Genomic DNA, 19,278 nt, shown 5'->3' with positions numbered 1-19,278 from the left:
CGTTAGCTTCTTGAGTGTCATGGGCCTGCTCTTCTTTTCAGAAAGGACCAGGTCAGCTTGGAGGCAATAGCTGTATAACATTTGGTTTTGAGAGACAGGGACTCAGAGTGGAGTCCAAGATTGCCTGCTTTTCATTACCGAGCCCAGGCTGGCCTAAAACTCATAGTGATCCTCCTGTGTCTGCCTCCCAAGTGTTGGGGTTGCAAGTCAGGTGTATTCTACTGCACGTGCCTGAAATAATGAATTTTTAAGTGATATGTACTATGTCATATGTACCCTGATCCAGCTTAGGTAGTTGTATAGTCTGCTTTCCATCACTGAATTATTATAGATAATTATAATTCATTCGCATGTCACAAGCCTGACCTTTATATACATATTTTATGTAGCACAGTGAAGCAGAATTCTGAATGTGTTGCTTTATGTATTCTTGTTCTGAGTTTTACTGCCTATAGGGTATGGATTTTAAATTTATTTATAGAGTGTTCTTTCTGTAATGTAGGACCATTTTTCCATGTCAGATGGGTAATATGCTGACATCAAAACAAGGTGTGAGAGAGGAAAGTCACAAAATGGTGTGGGCATCTATCTAATCATTGTTCTTATGAGTCCGCAAAGATCTGTAGTAGATAACATTCTCAGATTGCTCTATATGGTAGACTAACCTGGTTTGCATTTTTATGTTAATCTGTATGTTAATTTAGAGCTAGAATTGCAAAGGAAGCATTAGGTTCCTAGTGTAATTTTCTGTGCGTTATCTGAGTGCTTAATTCTCTATTGGGAAAACTATATTTGAATGCCATGCCAGCACTGAAACTCAGATTTGTTAAAAGCAAGTCTTTCTGTGATGCTTTTCCCCAGTGTTCTAGTATTTCTCTCTCTCTTTCTCTCTCTCTCTCTCTCTCTCTCTCTCTCTCTCTCTCTCTCTCTCACACACACACACACACACGGGGAGTGTGTATCTCTCTCTCCCTCTGTGTGTGTGTGTGTGTGTGTGTTAGGGATGAGGGTGATCACAAACATGAGTTTCAAAGCTCTCTAAGGAAAAATGATGTGGCTGATTTTTTTTGTAATAATATTCATACATAAAAGATTTGATATTTTTCTATACTGAGACACTGGTACAGCTGTGAAAATATAGCATTCTCTCCATATTGATGTTCCAGGCTTGTGTCTTGTTTTCTCTAATTAAAGTTTCTCAACTGAGATAAAACTTGGTCATGCACACTAGTTAGAGTGCAGGGAAGGGGAGATAATCCCAGAGCCTTTACCGTTGTAGGCAGATATCCATAAGTGCAAAATGAGAAGGGTACTGATCGCTTGTGCTGGTGTTCCTGGAAGGTTTAAGGGGGCCCTTCTTTGAGCACAATGCATTACTGAGGAAATTAAGATCCCCTCTTTGGGCTTAGTCTTGTTAATAAAAGAATTTAAAAATGGACTCAGGGGAAGCTCAAGAATGATTTTTATTAGAGTTGGGAAGTAAACAAGCAGGGCAGGCAAGCTGTAAACTGTGACAGATGTAGAATTTGTGTTGAGGGGGATTGGGAGAGGAGTCTGCAGGGGGAGAAGGGAGATGGCCAGTCATGGCTTCTGAGTTAGGTTAACATGTTCAGCAGTGGAAGTCAGCAAGCACTTCTGTAGTGGAAGGGGAAGAAAGCTTGAAGGGCTAGAGAAAACTTGCTTCAGTGTTTGCCAGTGTCGGAAAGAAAGATGGAAAAGAAAAAGTTACACTCTTTTGAGTAAGGACTAAGAAAATTGGATGGAGTTAACAGAGGTACATGGCCATTTCCCAAGGTTTTGTAAGTGACATTTGGTGTCTTCTTAATCTAAACTACCCAGCAAATTTTCACCTTTTATCCCTTATCACCTGGGCTTTTGTAGCTGTGCTAAACTCTTTTACATGTGTGTGTGCACATGTGTGAGGGTGTGTGTGCGTGTATGTATGTGTATGTGTGTGTGTTTGTGTTGGGGATGGGAGTGACAGTAAGCATAAATTTCAATGCTTTCTAAGAAGAAAAATGTAGACTACTTAGGATTTGCTACAAGAACCTTGAAAATGCTATGCTAAATGAGACAATCATACTATTCTGTTTATGCAAAATTCACATTTACAAATCTGTTGAAGCAGAAGGGAAAAGTTGATGAGGAATGCTAATCAAAATGTCTTCTAATTGATTGCTATGTCCTTCTTCTATTTTCTGAGAGAGGGTCACATATCCCAGTCTGACCTCAAACATTGTTGCACAAGGATGATCCTGAACTCCAGATCCTCTGGACTCTACCTCCCACATGCTGGGATTTACAGTCATTTGACACTGTGTATAGTGGTATTTTTTTCAATATCTCTGGATCAAACCACTGGATAGTTTCTGTCTTAATTAGGGTATCTATTGCTATGATAAAAGCCAGTGGCCAAAAGCAACAGCGTGAGGAGGAAAGGGATTAATATGGCTCTCAGGTCACACTTTACTGCTGAGGTTAATCACTGCAGGAACCTGAAGGCAGAAGCTGAAGTATAAGCCATAGAGGAACACTGCTCACTGGCCTGCTTCTCATGGCTTCCTCAGTCCACTTTCTTGTAAAACTCAGGACCGCCTGCTGAGGGGCCACACTGCCCACACTTCTACATCAATTATTAGCCAAGAAAATACCCTATAGACTTGCCTATATGTAGATGGGGCGGCGGGGTTGCGACCCGCCACCCAGCTAGCTTTACACCCGAAATAATTACATGGAAACTGTATTCTTTTAAACACTGCAAGGCCCATTAGTTTCAGCCTCTTTTTGGCTAATTCTCACATCTTTCTTTAACCCATATTTAGTAATGTGTGTAGCACCACGAGGTGGTTGCTTACCAGGAGAGATCTTAACCTGCGTCTGTCTTGGAGAGGAGAAGCATGGCGACTGCCTATGGCGACTGCTGGAAGCGTCTGCCTTCTCTCTCCTAGAATTCTGTTCTGTCTACTCCACCTACCTAATTTTCTGTTCTATTAAAGGGCCAAGGCAGTTTCTTTATTAACCAATGAAAGTAACACATAGACAGATGACTCTCCTCCATCACCTATAGGACAATCTGATGAAGGCATTCTTTCAATTAAGATTCCATCTTCTTGCCAGGTATGTCTAAGTTGGCAACAACAACAACAAAAAACAATAACAACAACAGCAACAACAACAAAAGCCCCACAAGGACACTATATTTATGTGAGTGTATTGTGTGACAGATGGCGTCTATCTATCAGGTTGTATCAGTACCTATTTGTCAGCCATTCTAGTAGGCATAACATTGTTTCATTTACTTGTTCAAGTTAAGTTTACTTTAGATTGGGAGGAGGCAGACTATAAACCGCAGGGACATTAGGAAAGTTACCTGTAAGTGCTGTTGGAAAGCAAAATGCATCAGTAGGTTTAAAAAAGTGAGCATCTTTGGGACAGCTGGTCAGAGAGGTTTATGCAGGAGGAGAGGGTGAACTGAGTACCTGAATGTTAGGAGGGAGCTATCCGTAAGGCTGCCTGCAGTGAGGTGGGGTCCATGCAGAGGAGATTGCACATGGAACCACCCCAAGGAGGAGGCCAGCTGGTGTAAGTGGACCAAACCTAACGAGGAAGCTGTGGTGGAGCTTGAGATGGCTGTTAATGCTTCTTTGTTCTGAAGTCACCAGTAGCTGTGGTACCTGTACGTCAAGACAAGTGTGTTCGGCTTTTCCTGATTTCTTGCCACTTATCTTGAAATATTTGCACCATTTGTGCTTCCTACTCCGCCTTGTAAGAAAGCTAGACTGAGTATCGCTCCCTAGATGCGCTCCCCACTTTCCTGTCTCTGTACCTGTTTTTATACTCAGAATGTTCATCTGACCATTGCTTCTGGAAATTATATGCCATCTCAAAGTCACTTTTTTTTATCTACCCTGGAAGTATAGTTAAAAATAATGTATAGGCAAAATTGCTGTGTGCTTTCTAACTAATCTATCCCTATTGTGCTTCTCTTCGGGGATTTAGTACGGCGAGTTCTAATTCCTTGGTGTCCCTCTCTTGGGGACCCAATTGACTCTATAGTGTGCTGCATGGTGTCTCACTTCATAAAGACAGTCATTATATTGGTTGAATCCTAAAACATTTACAGACGTGCTGTTTGTGCAAAATAAATCTGAACACTAGAGAAAATTTATAAAAAAATATATCTATAACCCAGCCCATGAGGAACGCTACTTAGGCCATAATATGTTTGACAAAGGGGTGGAGTAAAAATCAGTGATGTGGGACTTTAAAACTCAGGCTTCCTGGGAAATAGCCCAACGCTTATCTCTTACTGTTTCCGACCTTGGCGTCATCCTCGGGGTCATTCTGTCTGATTTTTGACTCTTGGGAGTATTGTTTGTGTGACAAAATACGTAGTATGACAGTATCTGAGTCCTGAGAGCCAGGTCCCAGTTCACCCTGGGAGCAGGCTTGCTTCTCCATGAATCTCAGTGAGTCCTAAGAGCCTGCTAGCTGTGATAATTGTCCCGCAAGTGGCAGTGGAGTCTTACATCTGTTGGGGCCATACAAACTAGCATAGAACCTTCCTAGGAAAGAGCGGGCTGGTGGTAAGAAATCAATTTCAGGTCACAAGTAGACCCCTGTTTGTGCAGAAACAGCAGAACAGTGAAAATATGCAGATCCAGCATATTCCAGGGTCCCTGAAGCTCACTGAAAGTTAAGCGGTGAGATCTTGTGATGGTCCTAAACACAGGGCAGGGCCAACCAGGATTGGCCATTTTGAAGGCCAAAACTCTGAAGTCAAATCTGCATGAGAGGGAGGATTGGATTGCAGACTCCAGAACAAACAGACATAAATTAGCCCTGTAGCTTAGACCATAAGGAGTGGCTTCTGAAATATCCTGGGAGATAGGAAACAAACTCAGGACAAATAGAACAAACATTCGTTGGGAGTTAACTCCCTTTAATTACAGAAAGAACATTCTCTTGGTTGAGTGACATGGCTGGACGCCAGTCCCTCAACTGAGATGGGTCTCCCCATTTGACCTACCCAGGGGTGTTAAGTTCCAAGGCCCCAAATGTCCAGGCCTTCGGGCTCAGGCAGAGAGAAGGAAAGATGAGTGGCTTTCCGGGTTCTCCAAAAGAGAGATAGGAGTGAGTTTTCTCATGGGATGTGTGATTTAAGAGTAGAACGATTTCTTCCTTCCATGTGCAAAGATTCTTTCACTCTGTTCAGACTTTTGTCAGCTTTACCCTGGCCCAGTCTCCTCTCCCAGTGAGAGCTGTTGCCTTCCACCTCTCCTGTCCCTTTAGTGTTCACAATGTCATTAACCTTAAGTTTTCCTTCTTTGCATATGGACTGCAAGGACCACTTCCATGGATTCAGTTATCTGTGGCTAAAACCTCTTGCGTTTAAACTGTAACCAAACCTTGCATGGTTTTAATTGGCATCTGACACCTTTTTCATGCATGCAGGCTATCTTTCTTGTTTTCTTTCTTTCTGCTTGCTATTTGTGTGTGTGTGTGTGTGTGTGTGTGTGTGTGTGTGTGTGTGTGTCTGTGTGTGTGTGTGTGTCTGTACAGTAGTACAGGTTATGAACCCAGGGCATTGTCTATCTGGGCGAGCATACTATCACTAAGCTATATCAGATGTTTTGCTGTTTTTTATTTTGAGACAGGATCTCACTAAGCAGCCCAAGCTGGCCTTGAATTCATTCTATACCCATGGAAGATTTTGAACTTGTGACCCTCCTGCCTCATCCTCCTGAGGTCTCGTCTAGCTAGTAATTTCTTTAAAGCCAGGGTTTCTGTCTGGTCTATCTTCAAATGCCATATGGAACTCAGAAGGGTGCTCAGAAGTTAAAATGGCAATGTGTTCTGAAATGGGCAGATGATAAATCAGAGAGTCAGAAAGTACCGCAGCCATCGCTGCCCACGGTGTGAGAACTTACTGATTCCCAGAGTTACGTGTGCACAAGCGACTTCAGTTGGCAAATGAAGTGTGAGCAGAAGTAACACCTGTCCCTTCATTAACAGTCAGTGGGTGACTCCTGTGATGGTCATCTGCCTGGGTGTCTGGCAGACCTCCAGGTGGAGGATGCTTCATTAGCCTGAGTCCTTGAGGGGGTCTCATGAGGAGCAAGTGCACGGTGGACATACGACCCAAGCTCGGGATAAACTTTGTGGTTTCAATTGTTTTGTTTCTTGGGTCATTTCTTGTTGCAGTGGAACCTGGTTCATCCAAATTAGCACAAAAGCCCAATCTTAATAGGTTTCTTCTTAGTCTTGTACACATATAGACTAAGATGTGTCATAGAAGGACAAGAAAGGATTGACACAAGAACCTTGTGGTTTCAGAGCAAGTTCTAAGAGATCTGCTTTAGTAACTAGGTTCTTCCCAAACCAGAAAATCAGGAGACGATGATGCACATCTGTGGTCACATGATTCCCTTGTTTACAGGAGATTTGTACTCCCTCAAAGGAGCATGGGGGACCCTGGAGCTCCGTTGCTCTAAGCTGCTTTGCCACCATCTTACAACACTAAGATTTGAAGTGTGAGTTCCAACTTAACTGTCAATGACTGGTAAAGCTGTTCAGAAGTTCAGGGGTTTCCTTTTCCCATTTGGGTAGGCAAGCATTTAATGCGTTAGAGGTTGTCTTTCATTTTCCACTATCAAATAAACATTTTTATTAATTTAAAAAATTTTGTTCCTGTAGTGCCATCTGTTTGGAAGGCTGAGGCCAAAGGGTCATTAAGCCTGGGAATTCAAGGCCACTCTGCACTATAATGACAAGTCAGCTCAGGAGAAAGATTGTTGAATAGAGGGCAGGACAGACTTGCTGCTTTCCCACAGCTCCTGCCTGTGACTTCCCAGAGACCTTACTTCCTTGTCAGAGCTGTGAAACCCTCTGCTGCAGAATCTGCTTCAGTTTGTGGTCCCTTCCTGGGTCGGCAGTGGGGTAGGGGGTGGGGGGTTATGCTCTGTGGCTTGCAAAACTGGCTTCACAGCATGTGGGATCTTGCATTCCCTGGTTTACGTGATGTAGACACAGTAGGGAATATCTGAGATGTAAAATGTGATGGCCCGAGTCTTCAACTGTTGAATGGAGTCCAAAGCAGCAGATTTTTCTTCTTTGGCAAGACAGAGCTGAAGCAATGTGCAGGGATTTGGTTTGCCGATTCCCAATCTGCTGAAAACTGCAGTAACATAAAGAGGTTGTGGGTGTGGTGGTGGGGGGTGGGGACCGTGCATAAGTGCTTTTTAATGTGGAAAATACTCCAGAGATCATGTGGCTTACTGTCTTAGGCAAGCTGAATACTGAGAGGCTTCACTTTTGTTTTGTTTTGTTTTTTAGTTGGCTAACTGCATGTGTATATATGTACCCCCATACTCTTTCATTAAGAAGGCTTTATTTCGTTCAAGCAAAACCCCGAAAAGAAAGAAAGGCAGTATTGAACCCTGAAAGGTTTTTTGGCCACTCTAGCCCCTAGAATGGAGAGGCCATCTCTTGCCAGCCTACACTGATTTCAGAGGTTTTCCCTCTGCTGTCATTCTGTCTCACATTTCTTGAAAATGTTTTAGAATAGCCACACTATGCTGCAGGCCATCCCAAGCAGAGTTCACTAGCCCTGCCCTTGGGAACTTTTATACTCAAAGGTGCAGTTTATCTTCTTGCTTCAGAATAAATTACTCAGAGCTCCTTGGTTTTAAAAATCACAATTCCTATTTCTTTTGGGGCTGTGAGTTAGTTGGTAGATTCTTTAGCATTTACTTGGTCCTGGGGCCTGGCTAACCTAGGATGACTTTTCTGGTATGTCTAGGGATTGCTACCTTAGTGTGCGAATCTTTTTCATATTTCTGTTTGTGTTTTGCTTGCTAACATCCCATAGATCAAAGCAAGTCATAGTACTAATCTAAGCTTCAGGAAATGGAGATAGAAGTTTCATCTCTTGGTAAGGGGAGATACAACTAATTGTATCCACATTTTCCAATGTATCAAGGAGGCTGCTGTAGTTAATTAGATAGGAAACCAAGGTATGCCAGGTGATGGTAAGTGCTAAGGGTGGAAAATGGTGGTGGGGGAAGCTGGGAAAGTGGTGCATTCTTGTAGTTTAAGCTCTTGGGAAGTGGACCCAAGAGGATCAGGAGTTTAAAGCCAGCCTGGGTTATAGGAGATGTTGGAGTGAAAGGAAGGAAAGCAGGGAGGGAGGGATAGAGGGATGGAAGGAAGAAGGAAGGAAAGAAGAGGCAAATTAATCAGAGAAGGGAGAAAATAAATCAAAGGCAAGAAAAGGGGACTAGCTATAAAAGCCATTCAATTGCAAATGGTTGATTAAGAAAATGTCAAGGAGAGGGTGTCTTAGGGTTTTATTGCTGTGAAGGGACACCAGGATTATGGCAAGTCTTATAAAGGAAAAATTTTAATTGATACTGGCTTACTGTTTCAGAGGTTTAGTCTGTTATCATCGTGGTGGGGAGCATGGTGGCACACAAGCAAGGCAGGATTTCTACATCCAGATTGGCAGACAGCAGGAAGAGAGAATGACACTGGGCCTGGCTTGAGCATTTGAAACCTCAAAGCCCACTCCCAGTTACATACTTCCTCTAAGAAGGCCACACCTATTCCCACAAGCCCACAAGCCCCAGTCCTTTCAATTCCTATCAGCCTGTGAGGCCATTTTCATTCATACCACCACAGAAGATGAGTAAAGAAAGTTCCAAACAGGGTGGGGGGAAAGTGTATGTCATATATATATGTGTGTGTGTGTGTGTGTGTGTGTGTGTGTATGTATATGTATATGTATATATATCTGAAATGAAGGCCATAGGCCCAAGAGTTATCTTAGATGAATTGTGAGAAGCCACTTGGAATGAGCACAGGTGTGGTAGAGAATGATGTGGGGTCAAGTAGCTGAGCTGGGAAGTATGGTGCACCCCCTCCTGTAAGTGCTGTTTCTCCCATTTTAGTGCATTTCAGTTTTGCTGAGATACTGATTCTGATTTAGTAGAGCTGAGATGTGCTCAGAGAACTTTTCTAGTAAGCTCTCAGCTGTAGCACTGCTGTTGCTGGAAGTGGTCCTGGGATTTTGCCTGAGTAAGGAGAGTGGTCTTTAGGATGCTCTCAGTAGGTCCTTGTTTAGAATATTTAAATACAGATGTATCGTATGAAGGGATGGCATTCTCACACAGTCTATTGTGCAGATAACTGGGTGTTGCTTGTAAAAGCCCCTATCACTGGGATATATTTTTTACCAAGAGAGCTTTTTGGTTTTCTTTGTTGTGAGCAACAACAACAGGACCTAGACCTGGGTTCCTGTTTGTATGAGTTTTCTGCCAGGTTTGTTCCAGAACACATCTTCTCTGTCTCCTTGCATTCATTCAAATCCAGGTGACTGGAGTCTTCTCGCTTAGCCCTTTTTTTCTCTCTGGTCCTTGCTCTAATGTCCCAGTGGCTCTCAGTCCTGACTATCCATTTCAAATACTTGGTGCTTTTTAAAGATACCATCTGAGCTGGTCTTGGTGGGCTTTTCCTGCAGCCACCCGTCTTGTCTGTGGTTTTGCTTTCTGATGTTTCAGTTATATCTTGGTCAACCTTGGTCTAAATATATTAAGTGGAAAATTCCAGAAGTAAAAAGCATCATGGGTTTTAAGGAACTTATTACAGTATGTTAAGCATTGCATCCTTTTGTTATTAACTTTAGAAATCACTTACTGTGCCTAATTTGTAAATGGAGCTTTACTGTAAGTATGTGTTATAGGAAACCATAGTGTATACACAGTTAGACCATCTGTCCTCTCAGGCATTCACCAGGGGGCTTTGAACTACCTCCGTGGGAGGTGGAACATGATTTACAAGTCATGCTAAGACACAGTGTGCTACCACCCCTTTCCCTCCATCCTCCCATCCACTCTGGTCCCTTTTCTTGCCATCCAAACATATGAATCATTAGCTGATTTTCGGCTCTACTACATTTTGCATTGAGATAGTCTGGTGGTTGCATAATTACAATCTCTTGTATTTGACATGGGGAAGATCTACAAATAGAAAACCTTGAGTAAGTATCTGGTGATGTTTTCTATCACACATATATATTTTCCTATTATTGGCTCTAAGTGGCCCCATCCACACACCAGCTCACTAAGAATACTTTAGTGTCTTATCCAGGATACAAGGGTCCTAGAAACAGCCTCAAAAGTCAGATGCTTCCATGTTGCATATTTCTCTTCTTCCCCAATGAGCTTGCAGATGGTTTTGTGTCCTGACTGGACTGGAATACAGTGTGTGTTTGAGAATGCTAATCTTATGTATCTCAGTAGGAAATAGTCCACACTATGCATCTCAGATTGGGACTCCACTTCACCTCTTTAAAAACAACTGCTCCTTCATTATGGGGGTGGGACTAGGTGACATCTTTTTAGCATGGTTATATTTTGGTGTTACATTTAAGCATTTGTGGAGTTTTTTGACATTTGTTTTGTAACATACCAGGCTTCTCTGAGCCTCTCCTGAATCTTTCCCAAGGCCATCTGATTCCTAAGAGAAGGCTTCCTTCATGTTTAAATGCAGTTTGTATATGTAGACCTTATTTAAGAATCCTGACATATTGCTTGCTTATTTTTGTGAGACAGTCTCTTCCTTACCTTCAGCAGACTTTGGATTCACTCTGTTCCCCAAGCTATCTCCAAACCCCCTGTAGTTAGTCCTTCTCCCTAAGTGTTGGGGTTACAGGTCTGAGTTAGTATACCTGGCTTCCTATTAAGAGTTTCTTAATATTTTTAATTAAGGTAGTAAAAAAAATTCGAGTACTAGATAATTGGAGTTGCAAAACTATTATCAGCGAATTGTGTCACAATTGGCTGTTTCATCATGTACCAGGGATGGCTTGTGTGTGACACTGATTTGTGATATATTTAAACTAATTATTAACTCAATCAGATAGACTGACTTGAATGTTATCATAAAGGGCTCTGAGATGTGACTATGACCAAGTTCCATAAAATTTATTGCTTGAATATTGCTGGATCCAGTGATTCCAATAAGGCATTGCCTTTTGCTCCCATACCACCACAATAGATAAGGTTGTTATGTACGATTGGGAGGAGAGTGTGTGTGTTTTAATTAATAGTAAGTTATTTGTTTTGAAATAAAGTTCCTTTCAATAGTCTATAACTTTGGAAGAACACTGGTATTATTCTCCTAAAATTCCAATACCCTTAGGTAGTTAAACTCTTCTGGTTTATTATAGTTGAGAGAAATAATATCACTTAGACCAGTGCTTCTCAGCCTTCCTATGTGGTAGCCTTTTGATACATATCCTCGTGTTGTGGTGACCCCCAACTATAAAATTATTTTCATTGCTGCTTTATAACTTTAACTTTGCTACTGTTATGAATCATAATGCAAATATTTTTAGAGATAGAGGTTTGCCAATGGGGTTGAGATCCACAGGTTGAGAACCACTGATATAGACCCATATTATAAAATGTAGAAACCGGAACCTCAAAAGGAGGTACAGATGGTTCAGTGCTCAGATATTTAGCAGACTTGACTGACCATGCCTTTACTAAAAATGTTCAGGCTAGCCTGCAATCCCAGTGCATGGGAGGTAGAGAGAGGAAAATCAGAAGTTCAAAGTCACCCTCAGCTGTCTGATAAGTTTGACACTGTCTGGCCTACTGTCTTAAAGCACAACAAAATGGAGCAACAACAAAACCCAAAGAATGGCAAATGAAAATGTCCAGAAGCCTCTCTAATGCTCTAGGTCCTTTGTTAGCTGCATACTTACATCCTGACCAAATGGCTCAGCAGGGAAAAAGCACTCATTGTGTAAGCCTGATGGCCTACCTCACAGCCCGGAACTCAGGGCAGAAGGAGAGACCAGCTTCTGAAAGGTTATCCTGTGACCTCCACGCATGGACTCACACACATCAGAAAACACAATAATAAACAAATAAAAATCATCCACATGTGAATTCACACACATCATAGACACACAATCATAGTAAATAAATAAGAGTAACTTAAAAAAAAAAAGAATCCCACTGATAACTTTTGCATTTCTAACGGCTTCTGTTTCTTTAGGAGTTTTGTGGATTCTGGGCATGAGTTGGTATCGTCTGAAGGTCTGCACTGGAGGTTTATGGCACTTGAGCAAACACCTCCATTTTGAGGGTAGTACTGTTTCCTAGGCCTGGGGAAATCTAACTCTTCTTCTCCTTTCATTTGACTCCTATAATATGGTAAACCCCCCCCCCCCCCACTTTGGTTCGGGAATGTGGTTTGAGGATAGTTCACAACTCTCCCCTGATAACTGTGTGTGATAAGCTAAGAAACTGATCACGTGCTTACTGGCCTGTCCATCTTGCTTGATCCTTTGGACTTCTTTCCTGGGAAAATCAGAAGGCTCATTGTTGTGAAGGCAGCTGTCATCTTTTCTTTTTCATGTAGGAATATGACCCTACTACTATCATGGGGTGCAGACTTCAGGTCTACAAGTTGAAAGACCTGAGATGGTCTCACGTGGCTTGAGAAATCAATAGAATGGGTGCAAGACGGCATCCATCATGGCGAGCAGTAGAAGTTCTGTTTAGAGATCTGTATTGCAGCCACTAAAGTAGCAGGCTAGAGGCCGCACTGTGGCTAATGTAGAAATTCAGTTTACCATGATACATGTTTGAAATGGGAGTGAGTGCTTGTAGCTGCAGGAACCATTCTCCACCCCAGGTCTTTATCACTGTAGTTTATTGGGGCTTTAAATCTGTTTCGCAATTAAGTTACAGAACTTTGGCATGAGGGTAGAAGTTCTGCTCTTCCTTTAAATTCCTTGCGTCTACTCTGGACATGCAATTCAGCAATATCCAGTGTTTTGAATTTTAGCGCAGTTTGTGGATTTATCTCCAATCCCATGGAAGCCTCAGATAGCAGCCTAATATCTGTTAAATGAACTTGCTTTTTCTCCATTTATCTAGATATGAGGTGTTTGTCCAGATAAGCATATGTCTTCAGTTAACTGCAAAAACGTGTAAACATTGCAATGATTCTTTTGGTAAAACACTGTATTGAGTTTATCTTTTATGTCAACAGTAAGTACTTAGGAATGATAGAAGAGAGATACTTAAAACTAAATCTACAAGGCCAAGTACATTTTCTTAAACATCATTTCTGACTTTTGCGTAGATAGATACAAACATTTGCTTAGTGGCATAATGGTTATTTAAGGTCTCTTTTTATGTATTTAATATATCATGACCAAGCCAAATGCTGAGATAAAAGGTCAATGGGCAGCTTATGTTAAGAAAATAATAAATAAGTAAATAAAAGTTGGGCACTTGATCCAGGCATAGGAATTGCTGAGATAAGATAGGAATCAGGTTAGTAATCATGTTGAAGTTGAACCTTCAGTAAAAGCTGGGATGTGACTCAAAGTAGGAGCTACAGTATTCTTTAAGTTTTGCTTAAAATAGTGAAAACATCCCTGAGTGTGGTGTCAGGAACATTTTGTTGCTATCTGTGGCTCCTGTTGTGAATGTAGGGCAGTGAGAAAATGTAGTGGGCATCAGTTCTATTGTGTGGGAAGTGGAGATGCTAATCCTTTCCCAGTCTCTTTCCACTCACTGCCTGGGTAGGTAGCCACTGTGTCAGGGGCTGTGGAGTGGATGCTCCCAGTAGACCAGCATTCGCAGGCTGTGGAGTGGATGCTCCCAGTAGACCAGCGTTCTCAAGCTGTGGAGTGGATGCTCCCAGTAGACCAGCGTTCTCAAGCTGTGGAGTGGATGCTCCCAGTAGACCAGCGTTCTCAGGCTGTGGAGTGGATGCTCCCAGTAGACCAGTGTTCTCAAACGGAAGGAGACAAAGAGCTTGAGCAGGGAAAGCAACCTGGAAAGGCCACTTGGGAGATGAGAAAGGACTTTGGCTTCCAGGGAAATGAGAGGCACGGTCTGAACTCTGAGAAGGAAATGAGAGATGGATGCACGGGGACTTCCTTCTGGGTGGAGCAGCAAGAACTTAGGCCCAGAGGCTGAGGAGGAGATCTGTGGGGTTGCATGGGTAGGGAGGGAAAGTGAAGGCCTTAGGAGGTCATGATCTGAAGGAAAATGGGAGGAGATCTGGTAGCCTCTCTTAAACCAAGTAAAAGCAATTTTGGTCATTTCATAAAAGTAGAAAGTAAGCATGTTTTATAAAATGGTGTGATATTGTCTTTTAAGGTTCATTATTATTGTGTTGATTTATTTTTTTTTTTCAGTGTTGGGAATAGAATACAGGATCTTATACATAAGAGTACTTTAGTGCTGAGCAAAATCCCCAGCCATCTGAACATCATGTTATATAAAACAATGGAAGAGCACTTCAAAGATGGGTAGTTCGTGTTGCTGTTAAATATGATAGGATAGTTAGAAAGAAGAACAAACACAGCCCGATGTGTTATTTGGCCTGATGATGGGATGGTAAATGATTTTACTTTCTTGAAATAGCATCTCACTATGTGTCTGTGGCTGGGCTTGAACTGACACCATTTGCCTGACTTCCCAGTACTCAGGTCATAGGTCTTTGTATAGGCTTTTGCTACCGTGCTTGGCTTAGTGGCAGGATTCCTAGAGTAACCAATTGTAGATGGTGCTGGAACAAATGACCCCAAACATTTGACATTAAGAATTTGAAAGAGGATGTGTGTATAGACGTGAGGTGTCAAAAGATCTCACTTGCTAATATTACATCTAAACGGATGTTCAAAAGCATTTTTTTAAAGCCTGTATCCCCTGAAGAATCATGGGAAATAGCATTGGATGGAACCTGGGGTGGCCTATTACCAGGGTAGATTGTATAGAACCTATAGGAATTCATATTCCATGATACTGTGAATAGACAGTGAAACGGGGTTCCAAGGAAACAATGATAATTTAATGCAAATAAAGCCTTGGGCTTGATGAACTCTTCTTAGATCTGATGGAAAACATTTATCTGCTAAAAGTTACCCCTGAGGAGATCAACACATTTTACTTGAAAGAGGAAGAGAAGTATGTTCTGAATTGTATTGTTTGAGGTTGGAAAACTTAAAATTGAGAAGTAGAAGGTATAGTCCAGTTCTTATGGAGGGTCCAATGGCCCTGGCAAGGCAACTTGAGTCTTCCATACTCTTCATGATGCCTGGGGCATCACCCACGGATTCCAGCTCCAACCTGTGCTGTTATGTTGATCCAATGAATCAAATTTTTATCCAGATGCCTGTACTATGCTTTCTGGCACTATTTATTTGTTTGTTGGTTTGCTGGTTGGTTGGTTTTCGATACAGGGTTTTTCTGTGTAGCCCTGTCTGTCCTGGAACTCACTCTGTAGACCATGTAGTCCTTGAACTCAGGGATCCCCAGCCTCTGCCTCCTGAGTGCTGGGATTAAAGGCGTGCGCTGCTGACTTTATGGAAGTGTAAACATTAGTAATGCTTTCACTTATCTCCCAGAGTTGAACTTGGATAAAACTCATGCTGAAATCCAATTTTATTTTAAATGTAGATTGGGGTGAGTGGTAAAATGAGTAAAACCAGAGGTTAGTAAAGGCGGGGAGAGGAGGAACTAGGGAGATGGCTCAGCGGATAAAATGCTGGACAAGTGTGGGGGCCTGAACGTGCCTCTCTAGAACCCACGTAGAGCACCTGGACCCAACTGAACCTACAGCCAGATGGGAAGGTGAGACAGCTCGGAAAGCTCACCAGCTCACAAGCCTCACATAGGCAGTGGGAACAAGAGGAGACTTAGCCTCAAACAAGGTGCAAAGGTAGGACCAACGTTAGGAATGTTCTCTTACAGCTATACATGCCACGGCATGTTTGCACCCGAAGTCATACGCAGAAACATATAAAAATCACATACATGTACTTACTGTATACATACACACAACGCTTACATTTTTTAAAAGGTAGAAATGGAGCGCATTTATACATTTGACTGACCAGGCCAGGATAGCCAGCACTGCTTGCCTTCTGTTATAAATATTGAACAGTCACTCACTCATTGGTGCCAGATCCTCATCTCTTGACCTGAGGTGACTGAGCCCAGGGTGACTAGATTCTGGGGGGCCGTGCATACATTTCTGCCACCTCATGGGGATCAATGCTGCTGGCATGGTGCCATTGGCCCTGCCTCTGTCCCAACTTACAGACTTTTCCTTGTTTTCAAGACAGTTATGTTAAGTATATGGCCAGTCCCTCTTAGGAGCCTCCTCATCTTTTCTTTTCCCTCCCAGAATTGCCAGCCATTTCCTCTTTTTCAGTTCTCATCACGTTGCATAATCAGTAACATTTTGCTGTGAGGAGAGCAGTATTTTACTGAGAGTTGTTGAGATATTCACTTCATTCCACAGAATGGGGCGGTTTACATGCCGCGCATGATTCTCAGGACTGTTTGAAGGGTGTGGATCTGGTGCCGAAGAGGCCGCCATGGCTGTAAGAAAGCTTTTCAACTGAATAAAGCTGATTTGATGATATCAGATATCTAAGCAAACAACTTCACTTTCTGCTTTTGCATCTGCCGCATGGTATCAACCAGCTCCCTCTGTAAGTGCGGCTTTTCCCGATAGAGTTTCTGTGAAAATATCAAATTTACTGGAGGATCATTTGCTTGGAGTATTATTGTATAATGTGATGGTTGTTGACAAGTGTGTATAGTGCTCTAACCACCTCCACGATAAAGACAGAGAACCATAGCCTGGGGATTTTCCCAGTGCTGCCTTGCAGTCGGCCTCCTGTCCTGGGGGCATCTGTTAACCCGTTTTCTGGTCTGTTTTGCCTTTCAGAGGATACTCCTTTGGTCCAAGGCACATCTCTGTTTTTACTCATATCCTTAGGGCTAGGAACTCCCTCCCCATTGCAGGCCATAGAAATTACAGTTTCTCTTCTCTACTGCAGACCACAATCAGCTCCAGGCTCTTATCCTAGTGCTGGCTGCAAGGAAACTCCAGCCCAGCCCTATGGGAAGACTCCTGTTTAAAGGAGGTGTGTCCCATGCCTGGGGGAAATACGTGTTGCAGAGAACCTACATAGAATCTGGACAGAAGACCTTCTAGGGTCCCCCCTGTGCCTGTCAACGTTTGATTATACCTCTTTGTCCAATCATGTGTTTACACGGTTGTCCAGGCTTCAGCCATGATGATGCAATAAAATCTGCACAAAACCCAATAGGACAGGACTCGTAGAGCTTCCGGATAGCAGAGTACACGTGGGTTCCTAGAGCTCCCACAGAACACAGGTGCTTCGTGAGGCTTCTCATAGCTCCCCCTTGCATCTCTCCAGCTAATAGCCCTTATAATAAACTAGTCCACTCAGTTTCCTCAAGTTCTGAGAGCTGCTGTAGCAGATTAATAAGGGCTGAGGGGGAAATTCTGGGACCCCAGATTGTCAGTTGATTAGGTCTTGGGACTGGCACCTGAGGTTTGGGGAGGACAGTCTTAGGGGCTAAATCCTGATATATCGGATCTTACACTGCCTCCAGTTCAGTGGTGCGAGAGGATACCTCACTCAGGAGGCCCCCAGCTGGTGACTGCTGCCGAATCTCTTGCTTCCTTGATGGTGGGAGAGGATCCCACACATGTTGAGCCACAGGTTGTGTGGTGAATGTGAGAGTAGAGGAAGAATGGCCTGTTTTAATTTGTTTATTAATTATACAAAATAATAGATTCATTGTGTTTTTGCCATGAACAGTTTGTATCTCCTGACCCACCTTCCCATCTTTTCCCCACCTGCTGTTCTCTGTTGTCCCCTTCCACCCCCAGTCGATCCCTTTTGGTTTTTATGTCACCTTCTCACTTCCTTAAAGCCCCTCTTCCCCCCCTCCATGGTCCTCTTTTGTACTGGCTAGTTTTATGTTAACTTGCTACAAGCTAGAGTCATCAGAGAGGAGGGAACCTTAACTGAGAAAAGGCCTCTCTAAGATTGGGCTGTAGGCAGACCTGTGGGGGCATTTTCTTAATTAGTGACTGATGGGGGAGGGTCCAGGCTGTTGTGCTTGGTTCCACTCCTGGCCTGGTAGTCCTGGCTGGTGGTCCTTGCTCCCCATGGTTGAACAAGCCACGGGGAGCAAGTTCGTAAGCATCCATGGCCTCTGCATCAACCCCTGCGTCCAGATTCTTGCCGTTTGAGTTTCTGCCCTCACTTCTTCTGATGATGGATGGTTTTCTGGAATGGTGAGTGAAGAAACCCTTTCTTCCCTGGATTGCTTTTGATCATGGTGCTTCATCACAGCAACAGTAACTGTAACTAAGACACCCTCCTAGCTTCCTGACTTCCGCGTGCCCTCACATCCACATCCACGTACTTGTGAAAATGAAGAACTACATCTGTATATCGGAGTGAAGATGCTGTACTTGTTTCGTTTCCAGTCCGTGCTACTTTACTTGGTAATTTCCAGATCCATTTTTCCATTAAATTTTATAATTTTATTTTTCTTTATGGCTACATAAAATTTCACTGTGTATGTATACAATGTTTTTATTACCCAACCATCTGTTGATTGACATATAGACTGAGTCTATTTTCACATGCTTGTAAATATAATATCAATAAGAAAAATGTACAAATATCTCTGTAGTAAGGTTTTAGAGTGCTTTGGGTATATCCCCAGAGTCAATGCAACCCCAGTTAAAATTCCAATAACATTCTTTACAGAACTATAAAAAAAAAACCCCAATTCTTCAATTCCTGATAGACCATGAATAGCCAAAGCAACTCTAAGCAGAGAGAACACTGCTGTAAGTATCTTAGTACTTAACTTCAAATTATATTACAGAGCCATAGTGACAAAGACGCCATGATTCTTGTACACAAAGAGACCTGTAGACCAGTGAAACACAATAAAGGGTCTCGAAATAAACTCATACACTTATAGCTATATAATATTGATACATGTCTCAAAAACATGCTCTGAAAAGACCCACCCAATTAAAAACGATGATGCCGTCACAGCTGGATATCCACCTGCAGAAGAACGAAATTTGATCCACACCTTTCGTTTGAACAAAAGCAATTCAAAATGGACCAGAGACTATACTTTAAAATCTGATACTTGGAAATTAATAAAGGAAAACACAAGGCTTGTTTTTTTTTTTTTATTCAGTCATACCAGTAAAATAATACGGTGTGCAGTCCTATGTGAGTTTGGCTTCTTTTGCGTCTCAGATTCATTCCTGATGAGCCAGAGATCATGGCTTCTCCTCACTGACTAGTACTGTCAATTTTTTTGGAGGTACCAATTTGCTTATTCACCAAGCTTGAAGGCATTGGGTTATTTACAGATTTTGGTATTTATGGCT

At 42.5% G+C, this 19,278-nt stretch overlaps 1 protein-coding gene and 1 non-coding gene across 2 annotated transcripts in view; one reads left to right on the top strand and one right to left on the bottom strand.

Annotated features, from left to right (window-relative positions):
- Pcsk5 (proprotein convertase subtilisin/kexin type 5) overlaps positions 1-19,278 on the top strand; it is a 418,647-nt gene that overhangs the window by 11,711 nt on the left and 387,658 nt on the right.
- On the bottom strand, positions 516-620 carry LOC119806122. The gene has a single exon (XR_005284152.1). It is a non-coding gene; the product is annotated as a small nucleolar RNA U13 (small nucleolar RNA).

This window comes from Arvicola amphibius, chromosome 1, assembly GCF_903992535.2.
Source record: "Arvicola amphibius chromosome 1, mArvAmp1.2, whole genome shotgun sequence".
Classification (NCBI taxonomy): Eukaryota; Metazoa; Chordata; class Mammalia; order Rodentia; family Cricetidae; genus Arvicola; species Arvicola amphibius.
Note: the sequence above shows the minus strand (reverse complement) of the source record. Positions and strands in the feature narration are given on the sequence as shown.